Raw genomic sequence first — 24960 nt, 5'->3', positions numbered from 1 at the left:
TAACCCCTACCTAAGCATATGAAGAAGTGTCTCAGCTGCTTTCATTGAAAAATTCCTGACCAGTGTGTGGGCTTTTCTTATAACTGCTGCTTATCAGCATGTCAAAAGTCTCATCTTCGGACTGCAAGTCCTGACGGCCTTAGTTATAGTGGCCTTACTGCATGTGGAGCTAACCCCAGGAAGATGGAGTGACACTCTCTGGAGGATTAGGTGGTCTCCTCCAATGTGGGTTGATGGGCTTCTGAACTCTTTCCTTTAACCATGCAGAGAGTCTACACTGCCAGTGATCATGTGCCACAACTCTATAGATGTAGAAATTCAAAATATTCTGAAATAGTTTCCATTGAAAGGAAATAGAAAAGCGGTCTGGTGCCACACTCCAGTTAAGAGAACTAGTAGATGGCTCACAAGAACACTCTGTCGCTACTGTCTGTGCCTCTGTCACAGAAAATATCCTGATCCTTCAGTTTTAAGGGTGCAGGGCCATTTTCCTCCCTTTCTTACTGGTAGTTCTCAAGATTACTGTATGATATGCTGGGAAGGCAATATCCTGATAATCAAGTGACATTGGTCAGAACAGCCCAGGCTCTGTTATAGTCCCTGCTCGAAACAGAATGGCCTTTAATGCTTGTGTCCAGCAAACCACATCCTGGGAGAAAACCCAATGTGGGCTGCTTTCTGGGGTCCCTCAGTTGTAGTGCGAGTGAAGCATTTATAGTCAAAACTCCATCCGTCTGCTCTGGGTAGCCTTCCTGATCTTGTGGTAGTGGTTCATATTGAATCCTAGACTTCTGTTGTCTTTTGTTTGCTATTTGTAAGTAATAAATTCACTTCATGGAATTTATCTATGAATGTATTTGGCCTCATTGTACTCAGAAAAGTTGGTAGCCATTGCACAGTGAACCCGCTTCATAATTGGTGAAAACACCTATGGCCCCCTTGTGCCACAGCAAGGAGGTTCATTCAGCCAAACATAGACTTCATGTTTATAAAACCCTATAGCACAATTATTACCATGTGGGAGGCCTTTAACAATGGCGATGCTGATTTGAAAAACTCTGAAGGAAGAAATTTACCCAAATGGGTTGGGTACATGGGAGTTCCTCCTAATTCCAAGAAACCCTTACTCCTCTCCACCTAAAAAGAGTGGAGAGGCCGGGTGCGGTGGCTCAGGCCTGTAATCCGAGCACTTTGGGAGGCGGAGGTGGGCAGATCACAAGGTCAGGGGTTCAAGACCAGCCTGACTAACATGGGGAAGCCCCATCTCTACTAAAAATAAAAAAATTAGCTGGGTGTGGTGGCAGGCACCTGTAATCCCAGCAACTCGGGAGGCTGAGGCAGGAGAATCGCTTGAACCTGGGAGGCAGAGGTTACAGTGAGTCGAGACAATGCCACTGCACTTCAGCCTAGGTGACAGGGCAAGACTCCGTCTCGGGGGGGGGGGGGGAAGTGGATAATAACTGAAACAGGTTTAAAATTTCAACTAATTGGAAATGCAAGTTTACAAAAATAATATTTAAAATAAAAGGTTAAATGAGTGCTCATTGAATTTTATGCCTCCACAAAATAGGTTGTGAGTTAACTTCCACATTTATTGAAAGCCACCAAAGTTGGGAAGCCTCCGTGTCTGAAATTCACAGGTGGCTCAAATAAGAATTATACCTGGGGATACCCCAAAGTTTAAATATGGTATCCCCTATGATATTATGAGGAATTACTGTACATAAATCAGGTTGTCTTCCTTTAACTCTGAAAATCATATTATCTTGCCTAAATTCTCCATAACGCATCGCTCTGCAGTATCCTATAGTGGACATGGCTTTTCTGACCAATGAGCACTAAAATTAAGTGTGTGAGACTCACCTATGTTCTTATCAAAATGGAAATCCCTGAATCCCACCAGTTAGAATAACATGACAGAATGTCAGATTTGTGGAATATATAAGTTTTCTGTAATGTTATTAGGTATTGATTCCATTTTATTAATAGATATCAATATATATAGATTACCTATTTCTTCTGTGTTTTAGTATTAATAGATTGTGTCTTTTAATTCATCCAGTTGTCTAAGTTACCAAGTTTGTGGGTTATGGAGATTGTAATATTCTTTATGATTTTATCATCCATGGGCTCTCTAATATAAAGGCTTCTTTTAATTCTTAAAGTATTAGGTTGGTGCAAAAGTAATTGTGGTTTTGGACCATGAATTTTAAATTTGTATAACTAGGCTGCAACACATCTTTATTAATCAAAATAGAACCCATTACAATGGGCTGGGCACAGTGGCTCACACCTGTAATCCCAGCACTTTGGGAGGCTGAGGCAGGCGGATCAGGAGGTCAGGAGTTTGAGACTAGCCTGACCAACATGGTGAAATCCCGTCTCTACTAAAAAGACAAAAAGTAGCCGGGAGTGGTGGCATGTGTCTGTAATCCTAGCTGCTCAAGAGGCTGAGGCAGGAGAATCTCTTGGACCCAGGAGGCAGAGGTTGCGGTGAGCCGAGATTGCACCTTTGCACTCTGGCCTGGATGACAGAGTGAGACTCTGTCAAAAAAAAAAAAAAAAAAAAAAAAAAAAAAAAAAAAAGAAAAAAGAAAAGAAACCATTACAATGAATACATTTTTGCCAATGAGAAATAAACTTGTTTATTCTGTGCTTTCAGGGTTGGATGAACTCTTGAAAAGCATTTTCTGCATCCTGCTGGTTGTGTACTTGTTTTCCCTGCAAAAAGTTGTCAAGATGCTTAAAGAAGTGGTAGTTGGTTGGCGGTAGTGGGAGTAGTATCATCATCTCTTCCTTTAGATGACAGGAACAATATCACAGGGTGGGTGTACACCCTGTGTGTTTTTGGAAGCAATGTCATTCTCTCTTCTTTTAGGTTTTACGATTCATATCACAGGCGGGGTGTACATCCCTTGTTATATTAGATGGAATCTCATTTTCTTTCAACCTGTATCTTTAGAACAATATCCCATGGCAGCTGTCCATCCCTTCAATATTGGTACTAACACCATCTTCTCCTTTCCTGGATATAAGAAACAATATCACAGGAGGGGTGTACACCCCTTGCAATACTGGTAGTAATATCACCTCTCCCCTGTGGTTATTAAGGACAAAATCCCAAGGTGGCTGTATGATTCCTACTTTATTGGCAGTAGTATCATCCACTCACCCCCTGAATAAGAGGAACCATATCACTGAAGAAGTGTCCACCCACTTCGATATTGTCAGCCATGTCATCTTCTTCCCGCCTGGATATTAAGAACGATATCCTAGGGTTGGGGGCTGTGTACACCTACTGCAATATCGAAAGTAAAATCAGCCTCTTTCCCGCTGGATATTAGGAAGTCTATCACAGGTGTGTGTGCATCTTCTCGGGTATTGGGAGTACTATGAGCCTCCTCCCCGCTGCATATTAGGAACAATATACCGGGGGCAGAGTGGTTACAGCCCCTGTGATATTGAGAGCAATAGTCTTGTCTTTCCCCTGTACATTAGGGTCTACATCACAGGGGTCTGTACACCTTCTGTGATATTAGGATTAATGTTGTCCTCTCCCCTACTGAATGTCAAAAACAGTATCACAGAAGGGTGTACACCCCCTGCGATATGGCCAGTAATATCATCGTCTCTACCTTTGGATACTAGGAACAACATCACAGAGGGTGTGTACACTCCCCTGTGATATAGGGCATAACGTTATCCTCTTTTCCCCTGGATATTAGGACCGATATCCCTGGTGGTGGGAGGTGGAGTACATTAAGAACAATATCACTGGGTGGGTGTACACCCCCTGCGATATTGGGTGTAGTATCATCCTCGCTTCCCTAGGATATTAAGAACAATATCACAGGAGGGGTGTACCGCCACAGCCCCTGTGTTATTGGGAGCAATAGCATCTTCTCCCCCTCTCAATATAAGGAACAATATCCCAGGGTGGGTGTACATCCCCTGCGATATTGGGCATAATGTCTTCGTCTTCCAACGTGGATATTGGGTGTAGTGTCACAGGGGGGTGTATGCCTTCTTCGATATTGGGAGCAATATCACCCTCTCCCCTCAGGATTGTAGGCAAAATATCAAAGGAGATTTACACCTTATGCGATATGAGAAGTAATATCATCCTCTCCCCACCTAGATGTTAGGAACTGTATCACAGGCTACTGTACATTTCTTGCGATATTGGGAGTCATATCATCCTCTCCCATCATGGATATTAATAACAATATTACAAAGGAGGTGTACACCCCCTGCCATATTGAGAGAAATATGTTGCTCTCCCTTTTGGGATATTAGGAACAATATCGCAGGAGTTGTGTATAACCACTGCGATATTGGGAGTAATATCATCCTCTCTCCCTGAATACAAGAAACAATATCACAGGAGGATGTACATACCCTGTGATATTGGGAGTCACATCATTTTCTCTCCCTCTGGATATTCGGAACAATATCACAGTGGATATGTACACCCCCTGCGATATTGCCACGAGTATCATCGTCTCCCTCCCAGGATATAGGGAACAATATCACAAGGGGGTGTACATCCCCTGCAATACTGGGAGTAATATCTTCCTCTCCCCCGCTGGCTGTTAGGAGCAATGTCACAGAAGGGGTGTACACTCCCTGCTCTATTGGGAGTGACATCTTCCTCTACTTCCCTGGATATTAGGAACAATGTCACTAGGGAGTGTACACCTCCTGCAATATTGAGACTAATATCATCCTCTCGCCCCCTGGATGTTAGGAACCATATTGCAGGGGTGGTGTACATCCCCTGTGAAATCGGAACAAATAACATCCTCTCCACCTTTGGAACACTTTTTAACATAGCTTCGTATGTGGGGAGGACTCGAGTGATTAATCGAATGTTTCATCAGGTGCGGTTCTTCTGTTTCCCAGTTTTGACGCAACATTTGGTGAAATTTCCAGGGACTCCTGTGGTCAGCTTCACGGTTTCACTCTGTCACTTTCTAATGCAGTATTCTTTGGGAGTCTTTCAAATTAAGCGCCATCATTTAAAAATAAGTTTTATAATATGCAGTTTCAGGTGAATTCTTTACCTTCATGTCTCAGGCAGTAGCTACCTACCTGTGGGTAGTCAGAAAGGTTCACACGGTTTTCCAAGGCGACCTTTGCATTTAGTGGAACTATTAAGAGCTCATTCCTGCTTCGGCTGTGATTGACACGCAGTGCGCATGAGGCCATGTGTGGCTTAGTGTCTTCTGCAGGCTTAGAGGTCACTTTCTGTTCTTCCCCAAGCCTGCTCTGCTGTGCCGAGTGTTCACTGCGGGCGACGGTCACACTGTCTGGCACAGGCCACCGATGCCACAGGGCAGGCTCCACGTATCGGAGCCTGCAGAATGGCAGAGTCCGGCCTCCTCGCCGCCCTTCAGGGGGAGCAAAAAGCGCAAGCCTGTTATCAGAGCTGTGCTAGCCCAGAAAGCCTCTGAACAGGTTTAATTTAGGAATCAGCTCCTACCAACTGCCCATGTTTAGGATGTGTTTGAGTTTTTGTGATTTTTCCTGCACTGAAGCTACTGGGCTGGCTCTGAGTCACTGTCATGGGACTTCAGGTTGCCCCGACGGGAAGCGCAGGGGGAGGAGGGCCGCACAGAGGCTTCGGCCGTGATAATGAAGGGCTTGTTGCCTCTTGGGACAGCGAGTTCAAACTCTTTGTAATTGTCAGCGTAAATAGTGACCCGCTGAGGACATGGCTGTAATTCAGGGTGGCATGGTGGATTGTCATCCTTGATATCAGGTACCTGCCTCTAAAATGACGGTACCCGTAGTGCGGCTCCAGGAGGGCAGCTCCTGCCAAACACACGTGCTCCTGGGCCGGCACCTGAAGCCACGGTCGTGCTGCCAGCCAGGCCTGCAGCTGTGGGTGCAGCGGGGTCTTCATGGCACTGAGCGCCTCCCTCGTTTGCTTGTGGGGCCCAACCCTCCGTCCCTCCCTGTCCGCAGTGCGGCTTCTCCCAGGGTTCTCCCAGCCCCGTGCACACCTCCGTCTTCACAGCTTCCCTAGTTTTCTCGTGGGCGGCTCAGGTGGGCGCCTGGGCAGGGATCGTGTGTTAGTCGAGTTCTTTCCAGCCTTCCTTGGCTAGTGGCTCAACAGGTTCCTTCAGATGAGTCAGCCAGCTGTGTGCCTGCATGTTCAGGATACTTGTCAGGGGCCTTCCTCAGAGCAAGACCGACACTCACCTCCTCCATAGGACTTTGGAGCCCGCCCTGGAGAGACGCCAGCCACATCCAGAGGGGCCGCCCGGGTCCCCGTGGGCTGGTGGGAGTGACTTCTGAGCCACTCGAGGCCCCACTTTGTGTTCCTACACCCCACAAAGTCACTTAAAGTGCCATGTTCTGGTGCCGTGTGCCTCTCGAGTGTGGCACACAAGCCTGGACGGGGATCTGAGCGGGCGCTGCCTTCCTCAGGCTGCGCTTGTGTTTTAGGGCCCCTGGAACACTCGTGGCTGTGATTCTAGCCACAGTCTCGGCTTCCCTAGAGGGTTTCACCCGCAGCCTGAGGGCCACATCGGCAGCCACCGAGGAGCCAGCAGGTCCGACGTTGGTCTCACTCAGTCCTTCTCGACTTTGGTGACAGAGGAGACAGCAAAACTTCAGCTGGGAGCCCCAGGCCTTCTCTGCTTGGGGCCCTGGGACTGACATAGCACAGATCCTGCCATCCACGTGCTGGGGTCCCCGCTGTGCGTCTCCCTCTTCTGGTCAGGGGCCGCTCCCTTGGGCTGGGCAGCTCCGGGTCCTCGCACTCAGGGGCTCAGGGCGGGTCCTGGATGCAGAGAGGAGAAGGGCGGCGGTTTGAGCCCAACTGTGTTGGCTTCATCTTCTGCCTCTTGTCACTAAATACATTTGCAAAGTTTTCCAGATGAAAACTCAGAAGGGATTTTTAATGACTGGAATCTGTGAATTCCATGGAAGCCAAGTCTGTCCACCTCTTTCACCCATCTCACTTCTCCCCGTTGGGGCTGATTTTGGCAGCGTTCATAGGGGCAGGGACGCAAGGGATGGTGGCCATCCCTTGGCCCTGTGTCCCTCCTCTCCTTCCCCCAGCGCCACAGCATTTCGGTGTCATCCCCTTCCCTGCATGTGTCCTCTTGAAAACCAAGTGTGGCTGGAGGGAGATGCCTGTGCCCACTCCCGTGACCTTCCCGGCCAGCCCGGCTGCAGCGGCCCCTGGGCAGGCATCTTTCTGGTGCTGTCTCCGTGCCCCTCCCACCACCTGACGCTCGTGCTCCTGAATCTTCACGCGTGTGCTCCGTGCAGCCACCTCACGGGATCCCTGGGAATGGAGACAGTGTCTCACGCTGGTCAGAATGCTCTTCTCTGTACACTGAATAGTCCAACACAGAATCATTCCTCTGTGATTATTTATGCTTTGTTATGTAGAACTGGAATAAAGAAAAAGTGAATTTAGACATTACAGCCATCAGGTTGAAGCTTAGTAATTGCATTAGGGAATTAAATGGAAGCATTTGAGCTTCTCGAGTTCTAATTCCACATCTTCGTATCCCTATCACCCCATACCCAGTGTCTAACAGAGCTCTTGGTCTAGGAGTTTCTTGATAAATGCTTACTGAATTGAACTGGACTGAGCTTAACATTCCCACCCAGTGTTAGAAGCCAGTCCCTGAACAAATTGCATTTAGAACATGAGTTTGACGTTACTGTGGTAAGGGGTATCCTACACGTCATAATTCCTAGTCAATATCGGGTATTTAGTCAAATAGACTCAAGTATAGAGAAGCATAGGCCCATCTGGCAAAAGGGCAAGGCACGGTGCTTTAGGTCCAGGTCCCCAATATCAACTATGAAAATAAAACGTCAACTCCAATGACAGCCCTGTCCTCAGCTGGTCACTGTTTACGCTAACAATTATAAACAGCTTGAACTTGCTGTCCTGAGAGGCAACACACCCTCCATTCTCTCTGCAGTGTAGCTGCCTTGGTGGATGGAACATGCCCCTCCTCCCTCCCTCCCCCATCCCTCCCTCCCCCCTCCTCTCTCCCTCCTTCCCCCCTCCTCTCTCCCTCCTTCCCCTCTCCTTCTTCCTATCTTCTCTCACTTTTCTCCCCCCACCTTCTCTCCTGGACAAGGGGCAGAAGAGAGGAGACCTCCGGAATCTTCTGCTTCATCCAAGCAGCTTGGGGGCAGCATCAACAGCTGCAATTTGGCTGCCCCAGCAGGTGCCTCAGGGCAGCCTTTCTAATGGGAATCCTGGAATCATGTCTTTCCTTAATGTGTCCTAAAGGCTGGAGGACATGAAGTGAAACAATGCTCCATGCTCAGTCCTGTGATTTTGTGTATTTACTGGACTTACTTTGAAATTTAACTAAATGATACCCAAGGTAGAGCATGAAAAAAAAAGAAAAAAACAGGCTATGGTGTTTGAAAAACAAACAAAACCATTTGGTTTGTTGGTTTGTTCTTAGACCTTCACAGGCTTCTAGGTCACACGTTTCAGTTTCTCAGCAAGTGACATTCTCTGCAGAAGCTGTGTCAGTCTCTTCTTTGATGATGTCAGTCACAGCAGAAAGAAACACTCCGTAGGCCCCGTGCTCAGCACCTTGGCGTGAGCTCCTGCCATCTTCTGTTCATGCTCATCACAGCTCTGTGCAGTGGGCATCCTCCTGATCCCTGTGGGAGGATGGAGGATGGAGGCGGAAGGGTGAGTGATGGCAGGATCACATGAGGGGTCTCTCCCGAGGTAGGGAGGGGAACCGGCCCAGGACCTTAGTGCCCATCGCATCCTTCTTCCTCCTCCTCTGCCTCTCTGTGACCGTTTGACTCAGGCTGCAGGGACAGACATGAGTATGTGCAGAGCCTGTGTGCATCCCTGGGAATGTGTGCTCATATTGGCAGGGAGGGATGTGAGTGTGTACAGAGCGTGTGTGCACACCTTGGCGGTGTATGCTGGCGTTGGCAGGGACAGATGTGAGCGCGTATGGAATGTGTGTGCACACCCTGGGGATGTGTGCTGGCATTGGCAGGGACAGATGTGTACAGAGCGTGTGTGCACACCTCGGGGTGTGTGCTATTGTTGGCATGGACAGACGTGAGCGTGTAGAGTGCGTGTGTGCACACCTGGGGGTGTGTGCTGGTGTTGACAGGGACAGATGTGTACAGAGCGTGTGTGCACACCTGGGTGTGTGTGCTTATGTTGTTTTGTAACCGGCAAATATGTGGCCCATTGCGTCGGGTGGCCCTGCGCCCATGCTGAGTCCGTCAGTGGCCCTTGGGTTGGGGTCTCCATCTGCCCAGACAGCACTCGAGTGGCTTGAGGTTTCAGATTCTTCCTCTATGGATACTTGGGCCTCCTCAGGACCAAACATCAGAACCAGCCAACTGCAAACTACAAGAACGTTCAAATGCATCTTCAGTAGGAAAAACAAAAGCAATTGGAAAAATTTTCCAACGTGACCCCGTGGTTAAGCCGTTAGATACTCCAGCCAACAGATTGAGTCACTTTAAAATTCACACCAATTAAAATGGTTGTGAGAGTTGCAGAGCTTTACCGCTAAACCTTGAAATAATTGAAGCATTCTGCTCCACTTGCTTACAAACTAGGGTTGGGGATACCTTTCAGTCCAAAGTAGCAACCTTCTAAATCCAGCTTAGATGCGAGGCTCCCACTGACACAGGAAGAGACAGTGGCCCTTGATTATTCTCCTGTGTTCAGATACTGTGTCTTTTTTTTTTTTTTTTTTTTTTTTTTTGGTATCCTGATCATCACTTCTGCTTTTCCAATTCAAACTAAAGAGAGTTTAGTTCTGTTTTGGAGAAGCTGTGGTTAGTGGTTTCTTTTCATGGTTTGCTTAATCTCTTAAGTCTGGTGCTTACATTACCCAAATAGACTTTTCTTTAGTACGACAGTGCCATAACCCAGGGCTTCTCCCTCCATATCTGCTCCCCTGGAGGCTCCCTAGGAATGGGTGCTGGAGATCCAGCCCCTCTCCATGTGCGTTTTCTTTGAGTCCAAGGTAGCTTTGGCTCAGAAAAGAAAAGAGGCCTCCGGGTTAGGTGCCTCTGACTGCTTGCTTGTGAAATGTTTAATGATAAGGCGACTTCCAAACTAATTTTACACATTGATAGTTGTAGCTTGAAGTATCACCGCAGTCATAAGAACAAGAAACACTCCCATAAAGTAGATAAGCAGAAAAAAGCCATAGAAGTTTAATAAAGCGCAAATAAAATGGTGTTGTAAGAATGTCCAGTGGGAAATGCTCTCAGTCCAGCCAGATCCAGCTGTGGCGTCAGTCCAGCTGTGGCGTCCTCCTGTAAAAACATTCAGCCACGTGTGGTCCTGATCGCAATCACTACTCTGAATTGTGATCCAGAATGTTGTTGGGGGCCGATGCTGGGACTGTTCCAGCAGTTGAGTCTGATTGGACGTCATGGTGGTGATGTGCTTAGCGCGGCCAGCTGGGCTGAGTGGTGGCCACCCGTGCACTCGCCACGTGCAGCCGTTATTCTGGTGATGGGGTTGCATGCGGCGCGGCTTGTCCACCTGGGCAATTAAAGTACTGGGAACCCAACCGCGGGCGGTGCCTCCCGATATGGGAGCTGTCTTTTTTATCCAGGGCCCTCTGGCGCTGCAGAACCCTGCCGCCAGTCTGAGCTCACAAGGAGGTACCGGAGGGCTCTGCTGGGGCATGGAGGTCCCTGAGCAGGTGGTCACTTATTGCTTGTGGAGTGGTCCATGGCCTGTGAGTTTATTCTCGGGGTTTGTGTAGGCGAGGTTAACCAGTTCACAGCTGGGCACTTACCCCTTACACAGGTGACACTAGTTAAAGTGGAATCTATATTAGCTCACACGGGAGTGTGTGAGGAGCTGGGAGGGTGGGGAGGCTTGGCCTTAGCACTAGATTCCCGGGCTCCTGACATTTCTGCGTCTTCCAGTTGAGGGGCCGTCAGAGCCGCTGTGGGTCCTGAAGACAGTGGGTGCCATATGGACCAGGGGATGCAGAAGCCTCTAGAGGCTGCGGGAGGCAAGGAGACGGTGGCTTCCCCAGAGCCAGCCCTGCCGCCACTTCGACGTTAGATGGTGGGACCTGTTTTGGACTCCAGCTTCCAGAAATGTGAGAAAATAAGTCAGAGTTTAGGGCGCTAAATTTGGGGTGATTTAGTGGAGAAATAGAAAACTAGCCCACAAATGTGCACGCATTGAAATGTGCTCTGTCCAGGTGTTCACAGTGGTGTGAGGTAGATGGCATCATGGTTCTGGGAACTGTGCAGTTTTACTGAAGGAAGGGGGCTCGCCACGCCTTTCCTCATATAACTGAAGGTATGTATGCCTGCCACACTGCCCAGGAGACAGGGACTAGAATTCTGACTTTATTTCTTATGGGAACCAAGCCTCAGTCAGAACACGGTGAGGGCCGAGACGAGCTTCCTACAGCCTGAACTGGGAAGAGGAATCGCAAGTAGTTTGTGTTTTTCTACACAGACCTGTCCTTTTCAGGTTAAGTTCTGGAAAAAGGGAGAAGCCAGGCAAACCTCGGCGAGGGACGGTGTTTCTGGAGGTGGTGCGGCTTCAGCCTGAACGTGGCCGTGTGGTTGGGAGGCTCAGAAACTGCCCTCCAAGGGCACTCATCTATTCCTTATTGCAGTAATACCTCGTTTACAGAAATCCACAGAAATTACAGTGCGGGAGGCTTCTGGTCTGGATGGGTTTGTGTGGACCGAGGTCACGGGGTGTTGTCCCAAGTGCTAATCCTGATCTGGCAGAGGCTCTGTTCCCAAATAATTATTCCACAGTTTCAGAGCCTATATCTGAGTGATAGTCTTTTAACTTTGTTGCATAAAAGGAAACAGTATGTCTTGAGGGTCTAAAAATCCATGTGGTAATCATGGCTGTAAACTCATACATGGGGCTTTGGGATGGAGTGAAAACCACCGTCACCTGGCGTGGACGCTGCGTAGTATTTTTAGCGTGGTGGCCTGCTCGTGCCTTGAACTCTATCTGCAGTGTGAGCAACAGCTGTGCATTTGAGAAATGTGGACAGGTCAGCTTGCTCCTCCAGGGGCCTGCAGGCATCCGGGTGAGGGGCCTGGGATGAGGCCACATCAGTGGGAAGGAGCTTGGTTGTGTCAGCAGATATGTCTGCCTCTACAGGCCCGCAAGCCAGCCAGAACCCAGTTTTCCTTTGGTCATCTAATGCCAGAAAAAACCTGTTTCTTAGAGATTCTCATAATTTATATTAATGAACCATTTGACCGTACATAAAATGTTATAAATGCATGAGGCTTTACAACTTGGCAGATGTGTAACTCACCTGTCGTTGTATCAAACTGTTGAAGATATTTGTTTCACTTGAAGGTTGTTAGCATTTTATGTGCAAAGCAAATGCCAGTAGCATTTTGAAGGAGTATTTTGGAATTTTAAACACAGTGGGATAGTGCTGGGTCTCTGGGATACTGGTGAGGTGGACGTGACCTCAAGCTCTTGTAGCTTGCAAGCAGGATTGCTAAATTGTCACAACTGCAGTGCTGGAAAGTCAAAGTGGATTTCTGTAAATGAGGTATTAGTGCAATAAGGAACAGATGAGTGCCCTTGGAGGGCAGTTTCTGAGCCTCCCAGACACCCCAGGAGGAAGCGGGGGACGGGGGCAGTTACCCACCAGAACCTGGACGGTGAAGCTGGGTTTGCTGGTGGCCCTGCTTGGCAGGTCATTACGTGCAATAAGAAACAGGTGAGTGCCCTTGAGAGCGGTTTCTCGGCCCCCTTCAGAACCGCAAGTGGAAGACGCTCCAAGGTGGGGGGTGGGGGTTCGGTTATCTACAGGAGCCTGGATGGTGGAGCTGGGTTTGCTGGTGGTCCTGCGTGGCAGGTCATTACATGCAATAAGGAACACGTGACTGCCCTTGAGGGCGGTTTCTTGGCCTCCTTTGGAACTGCAAGTGGAAGACGCCCCAAAGTGAGGAGGGGCTGGTGGTCGGTTATCCAGTGGGGCCGGATTTGCTGGTGGCCGCTGCATGGCAGGTCACTGCGTGGAGCGATGGGTGGTGAGTGGAGTGGGAATAGAGGATGCACCCTCCACAGCTGCTGCTGGGAGTTGGCTCTGGTAGCAGAAGGGGCATAGATAGAGGGATTCCCATCAGGGGCAACACGACTGGGGTCCCACGTGTGGTGGATGCCGAGGTGTGGCTATATGTAATCTCAGTCTGCACAGCCGTCCTGGTGAGTGGGTTCAGTTACCTTCCCATCTCACATTTGAGAAATCTCGGGGGCTCACATCACAGCTAGGTGGGTTGGAACTAATGTCTCAGGCAGGACGTTGGCCCCAGAGCCCAGATCTTACCCGCCTCCGCTCTTTTCAGTCCACCCAGCTTGTAGAGAGGGTTGTGTGGTGGTGGGTGGCGGCTGAGAAACCAACACAGTAGAAGGGGGGGAGGAAATAAACCAGGCAGGAGACACGGGCAGTGCTTGGGAGGTCTGCACGGGGTGTGGGTGTGGGAGACACCTCTGGGCCAGTGAACCCCGTTCTGTGCTCCTGGCTTGCCCAACCTTGGCCCTCAGCCACATGCTGCGTGCTTTAGGTGAAATCTCAGTCGCTCGTGTGGTGCGGGCATCTTTTCTCCCTGGCTTTGCCTCTCTTTAAATCACGGCGTCTCAGTGGGGATGGCGGGGCGGTTGGTGGTCCATGGAATTTGCCCTCCACCTCCTCATCCTTGTCCTGTCCTGTCTGGCCTGTTACCTGAATCTGTGTCTCTTCAGAGCCTGCAAATGAGTGGAGTCCACGACAGCCTCTCGCTGACCGACCTCTCAAACTTTTATTCATCAGAATAGTGTTAAATGCTGATTCCTAGGCACCCCCATTGGACTCTACGCCTGCCTTGCATGGGTACTTTGGGGAAGGTACAGAGGGTTGCTGGGCTGTTCCAGGGGGGAATTTGCATTGTTGAATGTCTATTGTGTTCCTTCCAGCACTCTACTTTCCACGCACACGTGGCCTCAAACCTGGAAGACCTCTGGGTGCTGTGCTGGTGAGGAAGCCCCAGCTGGACGAGGGGCTGCTGGGGCTCGGACTTGATTCCTGGGCTGGGGGCTGGGGGCTGCGGGCTTATTCTCTTCAGTGGGCCTGCTGATGGGATGCCCTGAGAAGTCCTGCTGTGCACTCAGGGGAAGGTGCAGAGACAGGCTCAGAAAAGACAGACCATGGATTTAAAAATTCCTACTGGAAAATCTTTTATGAGCAAAGTAATTTGCATCTAACTGAAGACAATCATTGCTTGAATAATTGGTTTGTTTACAAAGTTGGTCCTACGAACAGATTAAAGTTTTCATTCATGCCTTATCTATAATGTGAATAGGAGCTATTACCGCAACTTAAATTAGCTTTAAATTTCGTATCAGATTGCAGTCCAGATTACAAACGGCTGCTTGATAATCTAATTGATAAAACGGAGGAATTTAGTGCTTGGAACCCAGAGTGAAGGGAACAGAATTGCTTTGGTTTCTCAAGAGCGTGTTGACTGAGTGGTGACCTGGGGTGAAGAGAAGTGGCTAGAGTCATTACACTCGAGGAGATGATCTGCCCCCGCCTTTCTCAGCTGTCTTCTGGACAAAACAAAGGGTGATAAATGGAAAAAATTCAGCACTGAGTTCGTCTATGCCCTGAGCTTCTCATACAGTCATTAATGGGCTGTATCTGTGAAGCCTCCATACAGGCACAAAGGAATTAGGCTAGAGTAAGGCGGCCGGCGACCTCTGGCGTCTGGACCGCGTGTCACTTCCTAAAGCCCTTTTGGGTGAAATGACAGTGGCAATGTTGTTCGGAGGAGTGTAATCTCACGTATGAGATGCAGATTTTAAATGATGCAGATTTTAAACACCAAAGTCAGGAAGCTTGGTGGGAGTGGCTGTCTTCCAAGTGGTTTTCTGTGCTGCCATGGATGAGGCGTGGATGTGTCATCTGTTGGTGAGATCCACTGGTGAAGGGGCTAAGCAAACCATGGAGGTCGGGGGTGTGAAGCTGCATCTCTTCTGGCATCCCAAGTAAATACATCTGGTAAAACTTGTGAATTTGACCCTAACCCTGAGTGTTGAAGTCTGGTGCAGTGTCTTGAGCCCTCTTCTGCATTGAGGGTGAGTGACTGTAAATGACCGATTCCTCAGTGGTGAAAGTTCAAATGTAGCTTCCCTGAGGAAGCCAGACCTCGGTCACCCGTATCTCCATTGTAAACACTGCGGCCCCTATGCGGGTGGCTGCAAGTTTCCAGGCCTTCCTTGGAGAAGCAGCCGTGAGGTGCTTGATGATTTGATAATATCAGCCACCTTCTGTCTTCTGTCTAATCACGGTACAAATGATTCTCCTACAAGGAAATGGATATAGTTTCTTCCCGATTGTTGGAAGAAGCAGCCCGCCTAGCGACTCCACTGTCCTCTGCACTTTCACAGCGAAGCCTGTGTCTGTCTCCAAGGAGTGTCACGTGTGTCGTGGGAGTCGCTTCCTTAATTCTTCCTGCTTTTGATAGCTCGGGTAGCTCTGCCTGTTTCAGCCGGGATGAGCAGCGGGTGGTCTCTGGCTGCTGTGGGACTAGGGCTTGGGGGTGCATCATCACATCCGGTGGCCTGTCCAGGTGGGCATCATTGTCTTTTGCCTGTTGCCTGAGGCAGCTGTGATGCCATGGGGGTCATGCTTGTCAGGGCCAACCCAGTTCTTCCCGTGTACACCTCTCCTGCTGGAGTGCCTTTCCTTATGATGACTTGTTGAATTAGCGTGGAGAATGCAGAGAGGCTCTGGGCCTCTCTCTCCCATTCTTACTCCCTGGAGCTGTGAAGCCCGAGAAGGGAGCCCATAGCCAGAGGCTCCTTTAAATTTAATTAGAATAAAGATTTGATTACATAGCTAAACACATTTGAAAAGAACTTCACAGATTAAATTCCAGATTCAACCCTTCAGGCCCAGTGGCCACGTTTCGAGGCTCAGCAGCTGTAGGTGGCTGTTGTCTTTCTGTGTTGGCTGAGCAGATTGGGGCGTTTCCAGTTCAGCAGGCAACTCTCTTGCATGGCTCTGCCTGCGGTGAGGGCACCTAGGCTGGAGAGCCTCGTGGGGATCCCTTAGGCCTCTGGCTGCAGCCAGGCTGCACGGTTCCTGTGCCCCGGGTCCTCTGCAGGCCCAGATGGATCCCACCACAGAGCCAGCACTGCTAGACTTGGGTACTGTGTGCAGACAGCAGAGGGTCACGTCCGGGCCTTGCAGGGGATGGGGCGACTGGTCTCCTTGGTCAGGCTCCTGTTTCCGAGTCTTCAGGGGAAATGCATCCACCATCCACCATCCACACCGTGCACCAGAGGAAAACTGCAGGCTTCTCTGGATGGTGAATTGAGATCATGCAGAGTGACTAGGTTTGGGGTCCTGACCAGCGTGGAACCTGATACCTTTAGGTGGAACCTGACATGCCTCCGTGTGTACATGGCAAAGAGAATGCAGCATTGTCAGCTTGAATCCAGATGTGCTCCCGTTTTGAGGTGGAAGGTTCTGGGAGTATTGGCCATTGGTGATTGTGCTGCCGTGGAGGACTTTGAATGCAGGCACTGGTTTGGGATAACCCTGGTTTCCTGGTCCTGTATGTGGGCATCCCTGAATATCCCGGACTGGAGGAAGGCAGGGCAGATGGGAGGGTGACAAGAGGTGTCAGGTGTTTCCAGCTTTGGGGACTGATGCCATCAGATGGCCGAGATCAGGATGGTGGTGGCCAGGGACCAAAGCAGGGGTGCGTGGAAATGCCATGTTCCTCGGAGCATGGGGAGGACCTCTTGAACTCTATTCCTGGGCAACAGTTCTTCCATTCTCAGGAATCTGTGCCATTGTAATTGAGTAGCAAATTCTGTAATTGCTCTAATTACTTACTGTTAAGTCCCCATGCCAATTACCATAAATTAGCAACAGTGATAACAGTTTGCCTGGTCAAACCTTACCAAGAAAAACCAGTGGACCTAGTTTTAGTTGCCTCCAGTTCCCTCCAAATCAGATTCCTTAGCGGCTTGTGTCCCCACACTTGCTGCAGTTCCTCCTGGGCCTGGCAGGCACATTCCAGACATTCACATCTCCGCTCAGATGCAGGCGTGCACATTATTTATAGAAAATCGCACTGCGCTGTGATCGGCTTGAGCTGACGTTCTCTAGGTGGGAGGTGGAGGTTCAAAAGTTCTAATAGGATGAAATTAGAAATATGAATTTTAAAAATTCACGTGTTATGAACTCTGTTCAGTGATTTTCTCTGAAATGAGAAACTATTTGCAGATGAGGCAGTCAGCCTGCAGCTCTCCTTAAATCTGTCCTAGACCTCGATGCCATCCTTCGGCCTCTTCCTGGGTGTGGGGTGCTCTGCTTGAAGCAAAACCAAAGGAAAGAACGTGGTCTGCATCACTACTGCAGCCAGCTCAACGCGCACACCCACTATGAGGGGCTTTTGATCACTTAACATTTTAAATGCATTTAACATTCAACCAGCAAGTCAGCCAGTGCTTTCTGTAAGCAAGCTGCCTGGCTCATGGGAACCTGACACTTGACTTTTTGGAAGAGAGTACTTGCTTCTGTGGAGTGTCAATATTTGTCTCATTTCTTGAGACTCTGCTCAAAGTGATGAACGTGAGTAAATTAGGATTTTTTTTTTTTTTTTTTTTTTTTTTTTTAAATTGGGCCACAGAGCTCTCTAGGCAGAGTCAGGGGAGTAAACGGCTGTGAAAGATGCCGCCTGATGTGAGCCACGGCCAGGCACTTTGGAACCTGGGATCCCATCTCCAGCCTTTCAAAGGACACAGACGAATATAAAATGCAGATGGGAGAGTTCATAATTTGGGCATCTCTGTTCTTTTGAAATCAAAGTGCAAAGAAAAAGTTTTGCCTTGAGGTCTTAACCCATACTTGTTTTTCTCCTGAGGTTTTAAGATTTTCTTAACTGCTTTTCTCTCCCCCAATCCTTGAGGAAGTTCTATCTTCATATCTTCTTAAAAGATATGGTTAAATTCAACAATGAAATATAAAAACATGCTTTCATATTTTTCTTTAAACTGATGTATCTGACATTGGTGAAGAACTAACTGGGAGTATTGGTTTATTTTTATTTTTTTGAGACAGTCTTGCTGTGTTGCCCAGGCTGGAATGCAGTGGCACGATCTTGGCTCACTGCAGCCTCACCTCTTGGTTCACGCCATTCTCCTGCCTCAGCCTCCTGAGTAGCTGGGATTATAAGTGCCTGCCACCATGGCTGGTTCATTTTTGTGTTAGTAGAGACGGGGTTTCCACATGTTGGCCAGGCTGGTCTTGAACTCCTGACCTCAGGTGATTCGCTCACCTTGGCCTCCCAAAGTGCTGGGATTACAGGCATGAGCCACCATACTCGGCCTGGGATATTCTTGATTATTACCGTAAAATATCCCTTTAATAAAAACAAAACAGAACAACAACAACAACAAAACAGCTGTCTGAAAAGTCTCGAAATTAAAGAGCTCACTTGGACGGGGATTTGGACACCAGTTGAATGGCCCAGCACACCATAGTTATATGGGCCACTCGGCCTGTTAGATCCTTAGGGTATTTGAAGTCATGTGGATATTTGCATTTCTGCCTCTGGATATCGTGTTAGTATTCGGCTAGTGTTTGAGGGCCAGGCTCAGATCCGGGAAAACAAGAGCCCCTGCCCTCACGGCACTTCTCTTCCATGTGTGTGTGTTAGGAAAATAGAAAGCATAAGATATTTTTTTCAATGAGCTGGGAAGATGGAAAAACAAGCTTAAGATGTTTACTTGTTCAGAAGAAGGGAAGTGCAAGGAACACTCAGCTTTGCTGCTGCTGAAGGAGGCCCCTGGTGGAGGCTGTTTCAGAGGTGGGGTTTCTCTGAGAAAGGTGGTAAGAGGCAAATAGGATGCCCCATCTGGTTTGCCAGAGATGGGGAAAGTTAGTATCCCCAAAACAGCTTCAGCATTCTGGCAAAGCTTTGGAAAACCAGCTACGGTGTAGGACCTTGTTGGCCGCTGGGTAGAAGGAAAACATTGCTGGTCCTGAGGGCTGTACTGTTGTTCCACTGCTATAAAGAACTATCTGAGGCTGGGTAATAAGGAAAAAAATGTTTAATCGGCATACAGTTCTGTGGGTTGTACAGGCTTCTACATCTGGGGAAACTTACAATCAGAGTGGAAGGTGAAGGGGAGGCAGGTATGTCTTCACATGGCTGGAAGGGGAGAGAGAGTGAAGGGGAAGGTGCCATGCACCTCCAAACAACCAGATCTCAGGAGAACTATCATGAGGACAGCACTTGGGGGATTATGCTAAACCATTAGAAACCACCCCCATGAGTCAATCACCTCCCACCAGGGCTCACCTCCAACACAGGGTTAGAGTTCAGCATGAGATTTGGGTGGTGACACACAGCCACACCATGTCAGGCTTCCCATTCTTCTCCTGCACGTGCTTCGCAAATGGTTCTGTCATTGGTTTTTGTTTCTGTTGATACATAATATACGTACATATTTTCAGAGTGCATGTGATACCTTGATTCACCCCTATATTGATGAAATCTGTGTACTTGGGATGTCTTTCACTTTAAATAGTTTCTTTTCCTTGTGCTGGTTATGTTAAGTTATTCTTTCCTAGCTGTTTTGAAATAGACAGTAGATGACCCACTGCCATCCCCCTGCTGATTTATCAATAGTAGGTCTCGTGTTCCCATTAGGCTGTGTGTTTGTGCACATTACCAGCCTCTGCCCATCCTACTTATGAGTGGGCTCTGCTGGGCCCTGTTGACCACCTACTTTTGGCCTCCATGAGATCTGCTCTCAGCTCCTGCTTATGAGTGAGAACATGCGCCGTTTCCTTGCTTGACTCATTTGCTTAACGTAATGTCCTCCAACTCCACCCATGCTGCCGCGGATGACAGGGCTCTCCGCTGTGTGGTGGAGTATTGCTCCTGTGTGTGTTCGGGCCACGTTCCCTTCATCCCCTGTTGACGGGCACTCAGGTGATTCCAGACCTTGGCTACTGTGGATGGAAGCTGAGAGCAGTAACTGGCTTTATACTCGGGGGACGTGAGCCACTTTGATGTTCTCAAGCAGCCTATCCCCAAAGCCCTCCGTAGAATGCCGCATTCGTTTGTACTCATGGCTTCTTCCACTAGGATGAACAGCTGGGAAGGGGCTTTGAGTGAATGCTTGGGTTTCTGTCTTTAATTGGTACCCAGCTACACTGGCCAAGTAGGGGTCCCAGTGACCCTGGACACTACCTCACATAAGGTCCAAAGATGCAGTTAGGTTCTTTTTTTTAACTTAAAAAAAAATGCTTTTGACCTGGGTAAGCTATGGCATTATCAGTTAGAGTTTTTCATATTGGAAAGGTGTATATTTTATTTTCTAAGAAGGAAAGAAATCCTGTTAAATACTCTAACCACAGATTAAATCATGTCAAGGAAAGAGGTACTATTTTGGGGGAAAATTACCCCTTCATGTCAAAGATCAAGGAGATGACTTACATTGTTTAATTGAGTTAATTATGAAATCTTAAGTGGTTTTAAGAAGATGAGCTGTGGATCCTACAAGACATGAGACTGATACTGATTTAATGTTAGTCAGCCCTGACAGAATGTGGCTAATATTTAAAGCTTGCTCCAGTATTGCTTGATAGATTGTAAGTTAATGTAAAGATCTGTTTGACGCTTTTATTTTACAAAATATTATTGAGAAAAAGTTTGACAGCCAAGGAACGGCCTTCAACCAATTTCTTCCTAATTTCTATCACCAGAAAATTTTGTCCTGTTAATTCCAGAATTTACTTTTGGAAAGTTCCCGTAAGGAGAGCAGAGGTATTGGTGGTTGAATGGTGACTTGAATTTAGGTGAAGATCGTTAAATATTTCATAGTCATGTTTGTCTTGGTGGTTTTAGCAATTTTATATTAAACTTAGAACTGTGAGTCAAACCAAATGTGTTCTTTTGCTTTTGTGATACTCCTTTGTATGACTATTCTGGTAAAGAATGATAAAATGTGTATTGGGTATTTTTTCTGTGTAGATATTAGGATTTTTAGGGGAACAAATTAATCATTCTTCTAATATACACTGTGCTGTGTGTTGGGTCCTTTGTATATTAGTTGAATCACTCTAATGAGGACCACTTGAAAGTCTGTTTCTATAGCAGATCTTTTATATGTTGACTTGTGTTATGCAAAATCCTTCATCCTCTAAGAAGACTAAGCAATGGGTTGGAGGAGAGATTTAATCACCCATTAGGTCTATTCCGAATGCCCAGAATTGAATGCAAGTACTAATTATGTTTTTGAAGTGTTGTGTGTGTGTATGGGTGTGTGTAGTGGACTCCTTTTTAGGTCATGGGAGGGAGGTAAAGCGAAGATGAGATTTGCTGATGAACATTTGTGCATATGCTAATGGAGAAGTCATATGACTTGACTGCACCTGCGTACTCAGATTTTGGTTTCGTTAGTGTCCGTAGCCACAAGCCTCAACTGCCTCTGGGACCCACCCTGAGGGGCTGTGGTGAGGGTTATTACCGAGTCGTGCGTCTTAGTGAAGGGCACAAACGGCCTTGTGGGCCTACTTTGGCTTTGTTTGAACGTCTAGATTGTTAAACTAAGTTTAACATTTTGAGGATTATAAATTGTGATTCTTGTCTAAGAAGAGGTTTCTGTTGTCTCTGAAGACAGGAGCCCCAATACAGATGGTCCCTGGCTCCCAATGGTTACATTTGTGATTTTTTTTTTCAACCTTGTGATGGTGTGAACTAGTCACACTCAGTGCATTGTTTGGCCCAAGATGGGCTGCCTCTGGATGAACCCGTTGTAAGTTGAAACTATGATGTCAAATGCACTTTCTATTTAGGATATTTTCAGCTTATGCTGGGTTTATTGGAACAGTTTCATCCCATGGTAAGTCAGGGAGCATATGTGCTCATAAAAGTGGAGACGATCTCATAGATACCGTGAGATATAATGTCTCTGATGTTATAGAGATACGATGAAAACAATCAAGTGGGACTTGGAAGCCTTGGAGGGACTCACATGGGCGGCTCCTGGAATGCAGTCTTGAGCGCCACTGGCTTCTGGATGTGACATCTGTACCTTCTGCTTAGCCCAGTGTGTTATCGGCTGCTCTCGAGGGCAGAGAGGTCCGGCGTTCCTGTGTTTAGGTATTTGAGCTGCCTTAAGAGGCTAGGTCAATTCTCACTGGTGTCTTCAGGGCTTTAGGCCTTCTGAACAAGCAGGAGGAAGCACGACTTTGTAGAGCTTTGGAAATCTCAACGGACTTCAGGGCCATCCCCTTTGGCAGGAGAGAGCCCCACTGGAGGCGAGCAGGGTGCCAGCAGGAGCTGGAAGTGGGGGTGAGTGTCTCGCAAGCGGGACCTTTCAAGTGGGCCCAGCAGGATGCATCTGTGGAAATGGTGCCACCTAACGCAGGGCTGCGGCCAGCAGGACCTGAAAGGCTACAGCGGGCTGTTTCTGCTCTCTCTCTCGAGTCTCTGCACGGTTTTCCTTGGTTTTTGTCTGTTTGGAGGACGCTTCCCCCTTTCTTGCGCTTACCTAGCCTTCTGAGCTTCTTTGTTGAGTATGACAAAGCCCTGAGAAGGCATTTTTATCGCATCATTGTGTTATCCTGGTGGCTGGATAAATGACCTGCAAATGTGGGTGACTCAGTAGCTCTGAGGGTGTTCAATATCCAAGACAGAGGTGGGAAGGAAATGTTCAGGCAGGCATCAGAGGATCTGTTCTCTGCTTTACACTGGGGCCCTGGTTTGCTGACAGTCTTCACACTCGATCCAAAATGGGGATAATGAAGTCTCACGGATTCAGCTTCAGCTGAGAGCTGCCTCCAGCACAGTCTTGTGTGAGTAACAGTTTCTATGTTTGGTGCGAAGGGCGGGCGTCAGTTGATCTTATTTGTGGTGGTGCTTATCGTGGGTTTTCCATAAGGAATGTAGACTTTATTAGCTTTGGCAAGGGAATCCTGAGTGATAAATTGGAAGAATGTCTCAGGAAATTCTGGAACCTGCAGTGAATCTGGAATCTGTATGAAATTGAGATTTGGATTCTCACGATTTCCTAATGCTACCCCGAAACCCAGTAGTTGAGACAGTCGTAGAGCTTCGGTTGTGCGGCCCCGGTTCCCCATTTTAAAAGGAACACGTTGCTTTCCTCTAGAATGTTCTGAGCTCTGAGTGCTGCCGGCAGAGTGAGCAGCTCTCTGCATCAGAGGGGAAGCCAGGGCTGCGTTCACGGCGTCGCGGCAGCTGGGAGCTGACCCTGGACCTCAGGCACGTGTGATGCTGACCATTTTCTGTAAACTCCAAGGGTGTAGTGGTCTCCTTGGCCGTTTACAGTCTTCTGAAGCTTTTGATGTGTCTGCACTTTGTAGATTTTTCAGAAGTAGACAGCCTTTTCCCACACCCTTGGGCTGAGTTTCGTCAGAGGCTGGTGTGTGGGAAGCACCACACCCACATTCTGACAGGGAAGACTCTGGTGCCCAACTGAGATCAGAGTGGAAATTTGTTCTTCCTTCCCTCCAGTCTGGTCCAGCTGCTCCCTGCTTGGCCAGAAGAAAATCACGCTTATCCAAGTCGTAGGCAAACCCCCGAAGTCAAACATTTGTCTTTTTTCTTTAATATGCCCCTTTAGTTTATATAGAACGATAGCTAGAGAAATGCCTTTTAGGGGAAAATTAATTTCCTTAATTACAGAGAACTTTTTGGATAAAAATCAGGAGGCTATTTTGTAATAAGATCTAGTTAAATACTACAGTGGAAAGCTCCTTATATTTGATCTTACACTTGGGCCCTGTGTGCGTGTCCGCATGCTCGTGCTCATGACGCCAGGCGCAGATGTGAACTACGGGCACAGTACATACTTTCTGGTTGCTTCTTTGAACGTCTTATTGCTTGACCTCTCCGACTCAAATGTTGAGTTATGTTGATTCTGTTCAGAATGTTTATCCCTCCGTCTAGGGTCCAGTCGTCTTTCAGGGAGGAACCGTCTTCCTCATCTCTGTCTCCTACAGTATTGTATATTTAATAGTCAAATATTTATAGGTTACATGGGTGACTGATCTGTTCATTAGGAGGAAAACAATGCCAATTTTCACATCATTAGAATGGACTTGTTAAATGATTGTTAGTATAATGAAGTTTCCATGGCAAAAGAGGCTTTGCAGATGTGAGTGTAACGGACAGTGAGATGGGAGAGGACCCTGGGTTGTCCAGGTGGGTCCAGTGTCTTCACATGTGCCTTTTGAGAAGGCAGTACGAGGGTCTGCCTCAGAGGAGGAGACCTGAGGACGAGATAGAGGCCAGAGGGCTGTGGGGGTGAGGGCGAGTGTGGGGCAGGGGCAGGGTCCGGAGGGGTGCAGGGCTGAGGCCGGGGCAGTGGTAGGAGGGGTGTGGGGCTGTGAGTCAAGCTGCATGGTGGCTTCTATGAATTGGGAGACTCCAGGCAGGAATACAAGCTACTGACCCCTTGACTTCAGCCCTGGGACTCCTGACTTCCAGGGCTGAGAGGAGGTTTGCATTTGTGGTAATTTGTTGCAGCAGCAATAGGAAGCTAATGCATTGTATCTGTTCTTCACCTCCAAACCTTTGAAAAGTGACCCTGTTGTATCGGCCTTTTGTGTGCCCTAAATTCTAATGAGATGGTTTGTAGGAAATAATGGACACAAACGATGGCAGAACACAAAGTTGGACAGAAGCAGTGTCTTCTGTGGTTCTGTAGTTTGGGTCTGGGAAGTTAGATTTCGGTCAGAGTGTGTGGTCTTGTTCAGCGTATACCTGGAGTACTTGTTCAGAGCTCCTGGGGGAGTGGTCTTTAACACTGTTAGGATTAAAACTCCAAGCACATCAGGGCCAGAGTTCCTGAGTCAGTGTTAGGCGACCTTTGAATAAGAGTTGGCATGTAGAGTCTGCCCACTTTACTAGTATGAAGCAGCAAAATCTTTTTTTTTTTTATTT

General features: G+C 48.0%; 1 long non-coding RNA gene and 1 pseudogene across 1 annotated transcript in view; both read left to right on the top strand.

The window, feature by feature from the left end:
- Window positions 1-5644: 5644 nt before the first annotated feature.
- On the top strand, window positions 5645-6450 carry LOC144336778 (uncharacterized; annotated as a pseudogene).
- Window positions 6451-10828: 4378 nt separating this feature from the next.
- The window catches only part of LOC106995573 (uncharacterized), a 131566-nt gene continuing 117434 nt past the window's right edge, over window positions 10829-24960 (top strand). The window contains exon 1 of the long non-coding RNA XR_013409420.1: window positions 10829-11093. This is a non-coding gene — a long non-coding RNA (uncharacterized LOC106995573). The remainder of the gene's footprint in view (window positions 11094-24960) is intronic.

This window comes from Macaca mulatta, chromosome 19 (assembly GCF_049350105.2).
Source record: "Macaca mulatta isolate MMU2019108-1 chromosome 19, T2T-MMU8v2.0, whole genome shotgun sequence".
Lineage (NCBI taxonomy): Eukaryota > Metazoa > Chordata > Mammalia > Primates > Cercopithecidae > Macaca > Macaca mulatta.
This window is presented reverse-complemented; position numbering and strand designations above follow the sequence as displayed.